Below are 7,501 nucleotides of genomic sequence, written 5' to 3'. Positions count from 1 at the left end.
TTACCATAGGGTTTTGAATTAGCCTCTCCCGATCGTATTTCCCCTGAGATAAAAGAAATGATGGGTAATCTGTCTTTTCAGAGCTATCACCCCAATATAAAAAATATTCTTGTCATAGGCCCTGTTTCTTGTCAGAATTATAGTGAAATTACATTTCATATTCTTTCCCATGACCCCGCTACTAAGAAAGATGTTCACTTCTTAAAATTTCCTATCTACATAGATGGAAACAGGGGAAGGGGCCAGATTTATCCTGACGGGAGCAAAAGTAACAATACAGTTTATAATGCTACATCATCAGGTATAGTAAGCAAAATCTTACTAAGAGAAAAGGGGAGATACAAAATAAGCATAGCGGATGCATCGGGTAAATTTTCCTATCTTGTTTTTGAAGGAGAATCTATCAAATTGGATCAACCGTTGACAAGTAATCCTAATGTGGGCCGATTTGGTCAAGGAGATGCAAAAATAGTACTAAAAGATCCATTACGTGTACAAGGCCTTTTGTTCTTCTTCGCATTTGTTATTTTGGCACAAATATTTTTGGTTCTTAAAAAGAAGCAGTTCGAGAAGGTTCAATTGTCCAAAATGAATTTCAAAACTCGCGCATTTATCAACATCAATTTTTTAAAAACAACCAAATTCTTTTTAGTGGTTATGATATAAAAAAGAAATTAGAAAGGCCTTTTTTATACTGTTTGACTTGATACCCTCTTTCTTTGTTTGTTGTTTTTTTTTTCAAAAAAAAACGGGGTGATGTTATTATATTGCTATTGTGAGATTGAAATGTCATAAAATGCATTTGATTCTAATACAATTTACTTTGCTAGATCCTATCCAAAAGGAAACGCGAAATAGAACGGATAAATGTAGGGAAAAAATATTTCAATGGAAATATTTTGAGTGACTTGTATGTTTTGTCATCTTTGTGTTCTTTGAGCAACATCATTGAGTATCATTGACTCCGCCTTTGATATTCTTTGGGTTTTCACATAAGAATCTTCATAACCGTCGTGTCAACATTCAGTAGTTGTTTACGAGGTTGATAAGTGAATAATCGATGATGAATATTACCTAAGCAGTGAGCACTGTTTCATTGAGCAGTGACGTCAGCAACTCTGTTTTTCATTTTTCAGATTTACAGTCATCTGAGGTTTAAAAGTGTTCTAATCTTAGATCTACTTTGTTTCTTGTTTGTTGAGTCTAGATCTTGGTGTAATCCATTTGTTTTCATCAGTTTTTGGGATTTTATTCTCAGACCTGGTCACTTTTCTAAGTTCTTTGAAGCTTTTCTGTCATTGTCATTTCTAAAATAATTCAAAAATACCAAAAATATTTCTGACAAATGGATGACCAAGAGGTGTCTACTAACAAGAACTATATATTTCTAAAATTATTCAAAAATAAAAAAAAAATATTTCTGAACAAATGGATGACTAAGAGGTGTCTACTAACAAGATTCCAAGGTTGTTAGGGCAAAAAAACTACATCAAGTGGAAAATTCTCTTTGACATTGATGTTTGTTTCAATGATACTGAAATGTGGAACTCCATCAAGAATGTTCCATATGTTGCAACGGATGGAGCAAACAACAACCAAGCTGTGGAGAGACAAATGAGGAAAAAGGATGAGAAGGCACTGTCCATTTTGAAGCTAGATCTGTCATGGGAAATCATGACACTAAAAATCCAAAAAAAATTTACGGAATTCTTAGAACATCATATATTTCATAAGTCTTTTTCGGCTTGACTGATGATTCCATACATGTTTTGGTTCTTACGTTCGGGTTTAAGTTCACAGCGTATCATTAAACGAAAATCTTTTCGTTTTAGCAGTTTTGCACATACTAGGGCCATAATATCATTATGTTAGTTGTTATAATACATTTATCACCTGTATATGCCCCCCCACCCCACCAATATGACTGGGGCATAACCAGTATCATACGGTTAATCTATTATTCGACACGAAATAACCGTTTCACTTTTTACTTGTTACGTAGCAAATAAGGTTACCTCGTTTTTTCACGAATGTCACATGACCGTAGGAAATAAACCCAAGTGAATCTTGAGTAATTTATAATCACTAAACTTTAAATCTTTTTTCCAATGCTTGGAACACTTACAGGATCAAAGAGATACATGTGAAGTATTTCAAGCACTTGATTAATGGAATTTATCAGTTTTGTTTTGGTAGATGATTTGTGTTGTTTTCCTTTTGGCATGAAACCTAGTTGTCTTCAAGCTTGAACTCCATTGTAGGTAAACCAATAACATGCTCATATTTGACAAGTTTTTTCATATTCTTTAAATTCACATGGCATAGTTTTATGTGCCATTTCTTGGTTTCATTTTCGAATGCTTTAGATACGAAGCAAGTTTGACCCCTAGAAAGAGCATCTTTCATCTTTAATTCATACATATAGTCATTTCTTGGTGCCATCATCATAATCATTTCAAGTGGAATCACAAACTCTGGTTTCAAATAAAATAATGTGATTCATCAAAACAAACCTTATAACATATATCACACATTTGAGATATGCTCAAAAGGTTATATTGTAATCTTTCAACATAAAATACATTGATACCCTTTCCCATAAATTTCCCTCCATTTTCATCACTCCCAAAAGAAACAGGGCCTTCAAATTTCTCTTCATATTTAACTAGTAATCTCTTATCAGAGATCATATGCCTGGAACATTCACTATCCATATACCATACATCATTGACTTATGTTGATTGTTCCTAAGATGTTGAAGATTCAGCTTGTTTATTGATTTTAGCCATGAAAGCTACATTAGCCTTTTCAATCTCTTCTGCATGATTGCTCTAGTCAAACAACCCATCTTGAGGTTGTTGTTGGGATCAAGAATTAATCCAGGAAGATTAAAATCTTCTCAACCTCCTCAAGAAATGGCTAAGTATGGAATACGAGAAAACTTGGCACTTCGAGCAAGCCTAGAACTTATTCAAGCAAGGTATCTTACTTCTAGCAAGGTTATCTTCTGGGTTCTTCTAAGTGTTAGTTCGAGCAAACTACACTTCATTAAGCAAACTTGTTCTTCAGTCGAGCAAGGTTCGTTTCAGAGCAAACCCTTGACATAACCAAGCTTAAACCGTAGGATATTATCAAGAAAAGTTTGATATTATCATGAAGATTGCAGTCTGCTTGAAGAATATTTTCTTAGGAAAACATTCTAAGTAAAGCTTGCTCGGGAACTGTTCCAGCACACTTATGGTTACAAGGTTCTCTCGAAAAAGACAAAATCTTACTCGAAGACCTTTTACACTTGTAATATTTTGAATACGTTTAAATATGTTATGTAACAATAATTTGGGTTTCTAGAAGGTGTTAGGTGTGCCTATTTAAGGAAAGTTTAAGTCACATTTATGAGGGGGCGGAGTGAGTGATTTGACTTTTGATATAACTTTCTTAGCAAGCGGGATATTTTGTACGGAAAGTAGCCTTTCACTTGACATTCCACCTAAAAACCCTAGAGATTTTCTTTGTATTCAGAATTAATATCAATGGAAATATTTCGAGTGACTTGTGTGTTTTGTCATCTTTGTGTTCTTTGAGCAACATCATTGAGTATCATTGATTCCACCATTGATTTTCTTTGGGTTTTCACATAAGCATTTCGTAACCGTCTTGTTAACATTCAGTTGTTGGTTACGAGGTTGAAAAGTGAAGAATGGATCATGAAAGTGGTATCTAAGCTTCATGTTGCCCTTGTGAAGACCTATTTTTTGTAGATTGTGAAGCTTTCATTGAATACTACATGATTTTGAAGAAGATGATGATGACGTCAGCTGAGCACTGTTTCATTTAGAAGTGACGTCAGCAGCTCTGTTTTTCATTTTTCAGATCTACCATCATCTTAGGTTTAAAAGTGTTTTAATATCATATATACTTAATTTATTGTTTGTTTTGAGTCTAGATCTTGATGTAATCCATTTGTTTTCATCAGTTTTTGGGATTTTATCCTCAGATCTGGTCGTTTTTCAAAGTTCTTTGAAGCTTTTAAGTAATTTTCATTTCTAAAATAATTCAAAAATACCATAAATATTTCTGAACAAATGGATTACCAAGAGGTTTCTACTAATAAGAGTATTTCTTTATGTTCCTAAAATTATATCTAAAAATATTCAAACATACAAAAAAAATTCTTAACAAATGGATGACCATGAGGTGTCTACTAACAAGATTCCAAGGTTGTTAAGACAAGAAAACTACATCAATGGAAAGTTCTCTTTGAAGTTATTGTTTGTTAAAATGATACTGAAATATGGAACTCCATCGAGAATGGTCCATATGTTGCAACTGATGGTGCAAACAACAACCAAGTTGGGGATAGACAAATGAGGAAAATGGATGAGAAAGCACTGCCCATGTTGAAGCTAGATCTATCATGGGAAATCTTTACACTAAATATGCAAAATATTTTCACGGATTACTTAGAACATCATATATAAGTTTTCTATAAGTCTTTTTCGGCTTGACTGATGATATAATGCTGGTTTGGTTCATACGGCCGGGTTTAAGTTCACGACGTATTATTAAAGGGAAATCTTTTCGTTTTAGCGGTTTTACACATACTAGGGCCATAATATCAATATGTTAGTTGTTATAATACATTTATCAACTGTATATGATCCCCACCCCCACCAATATATTTGCATCATAATCAGTATCGTTCGGCTAATCGTTTATTCGACACAAAATAACCGTTTCACTACTTACTCGTTACGTAGCAAATAAGGTGTACCTCGTTTTTTCACGAATGTCACATGATCCTTGGATATACACCCAAGTGAATCTTGAGTAATCATTTATAATCACCAAACTATAATTCTATATTCCAATGCTTGGAACACTTACAGGACCAAAGAGATCCATGTGAAGCATTTCAAGCACTTGATCAATGGAATTTATCAGCTTTGTTTTGTGAGATGATTTGTGTTGTTTTCCTTTTTGGCATGAAACACAGTTGTCTTCTAGCTTGAACTCCCATGTAGGTAAACCAATAACATGCTCATATTTGATAAGTTTGTTTATATCCTTTAAATTCACACGGCATAGTTTTATGTGACATTTCTTGGTTTCGTTTTTGAATTCTTTAGAGACAAAGCAAGTTTCACTCCTAAAAATAGCATCTTTCATATTTAATTCATAAAGATTGCAATTTCTTGGTGCCATCATCATAATCATTTCAGGTAGAATCACAAACTCTGGTTTCAAATAAAACAATGTGATTCATCAAAACCAACCTTATAACATTTATCACACAATTGAGATATGCTCAAAAGGTTATACTGCAGTCCTTCAATATAATATACATTGTTACCCTTGCCTATAATTTTCCATCCATTTTCATCACTCCCAAAAGCATCAGGGTCTTCAAATTTCTTTTCATAGTTAACTAGTGATCTCTTATCAGAGGTCATGTGCCTGGAACATCCACTATCCATAAACCATACATCGCTGACTACAGTGGATTGTTCCTGAGATGTTGAAGATTCAGCCTGTTCATTAACTTTAGCCATGAAAGCTACATTGGCCTTTTCAATCTCTTTTGCATGATTGCTCTAGTCAAACAACACATCTTGTGGTTGTTGTTGGGATCAAGAATTGATCAAGGAAGATTAAAATCTTCTCAACTTCCTCATGAAATGGCTAAGTATAGAATTTGAGCAAACTTGGCACTTAGAGCAAGCCTAGAACTTATTCAAGCAAGGTATCTTACTTTGAGCAAGGTTATCTTCTGGAATCTTCTAAGTGTTAGTTCGAGCAAACTATACTTCATCAAGCAAGGTTGTTCTTCAGTCGAGCAAGGTTTGTTTCAGGGCAAATCTTTGACATAACCAAGATTAAACCAAGTAATTTGGTGAGTGGAACAAGGTTTCAATAAACAGTGATCTAAAGGACACTTGAAGGAAGTTATCTTCTGGAATCTTCTAAGTGTTAGTTCGAGCAAACTATACTTCATCAAGCAAGGTTGTTCTTCAGTCGAGCAAGGTTTGTTTCAGAGAAAATCTTTGACATAACTAAGATTAAACCAAGTAATTTGGTGAGTTGAACAAGGTTTCAATAAACAGTGATCTAAAGGACACTTGAAGGAAGTTATGAAGGAATCATACTAAAGGACTTCTATGAACAAGGTTCAACCTCAAGCAAGTTACAAGTCACCAACACACTTAGTTTGTTTGAATAAGTATAAGACAAAATGTTATATAGATTAAGAAGAACAGGTTTGCTCGTAGGACATTATCGAGCAAAGTTTGATATTATCATGAAGATTGAAGTATGCTTGAAGAATATTTTCTTCGGAATATATTCTAAGTATAGCTTGCTCGAGGAACTATTCCAGCACTCTTATGGTTACAAGGTTTGCTCAACAAAGATAAAAGTTTACTCCTTCCACTTGTAGTATTTTGAATAAGTTTGAATATGTTATGTAACAATCATTAGGGTTTCTAGAAGGTGTCAGGTGTTCTTATTTAAGGAAAGTTTAGGTCACATTCATGAGGGGGAAGAGTGAGTGATTTGCCAGCTGATATAACTTTCTTAGCAAGCAGAATATTTTGTACGGAAAGTAACCTTTCACCTGACATTCCACCTAGAAACCCTAGAGATTTTCTTTGTATTCTGAGTTAATATCAATGGAAATATTTTGAGTGACTTGTGTGTTTTGTCATCTTTGTGTTCTTTGCTCAACATCATTGAGTATCATTGAATCCACCTTTGATTTTCTTTGGGTTTTCACACAAGCATTTTTTAATCGTCTTGTCAACATTCAGTTGTTGGTTATGAGGTTGATAAGTGTATAATGGATCATGAAAAGTGGTATCAAATCTTCATTTTGCTCTTGTGAAGACCTATTTTTTTCTAATTATGAAGCTTTCACTGAATATTGCCAGATTTTGAAGAAGAAGATGGTGATGACGTCAGCTGAGCACTGTTTCATTGAGCAGTGACGTCAGCAGCTCTGTTTTTAGTTTTTCCGATCTACAATCATATTAGGTTTAAAAGTGTTTTAATCTTATGTATACTTAATTTATTGTTTGTTTTGAGTCTAGATCTTGATGTAATCCATTTGTTTTCATCAGTTTTTCCGATTTTATCTTCAGATTTGGTCGTTTTTCAAAGTTCTTTGAAGCTTTTAAGTAATTTTCATTTATAAAAATATTCAAAAATACAAAAAATATTTCTGAACAGATTGATGACCAAGAGGTGTCTACTAGCAAGAATATTTCTTTATGTTTCTAAAATTATTCAAAAATACAAAAAATATTTCTGAACAAATGGATGACCAAGAGGTGTCTACTTACAAGATTCCAAGGTTGTTAGGACAAGAGAACTACATCAAGTGGAAATTTCTCTTTGAAGTTGTTGTTTGTTACAATGATACTGAAATGTGTAACTCCATCAAGAATGGTGCATATGTTGCAACTGATGGTGCAAACAACAACCAAGTTGTGGAGAGACAAATGAGGAA

The sequence above is a fragment of the Bidens hawaiensis genome, unplaced genomic scaffold (assembly GCF_021521415.1).
Source record: "Bidens hawaiensis isolate Kalapana, Puna unplaced genomic scaffold, B.hawaiensis_p1.1 tig00028516_1, whole genome shotgun sequence".
NCBI classification, from domain to species: domain Eukaryota; kingdom Viridiplantae; phylum Streptophyta; class Magnoliopsida; order Asterales; family Asteraceae; genus Bidens; species Bidens hawaiensis.
The sequence above is the reverse complement of the archived record's forward strand: the minus strand, read 5'-3'. Positions refer to the sequence as shown.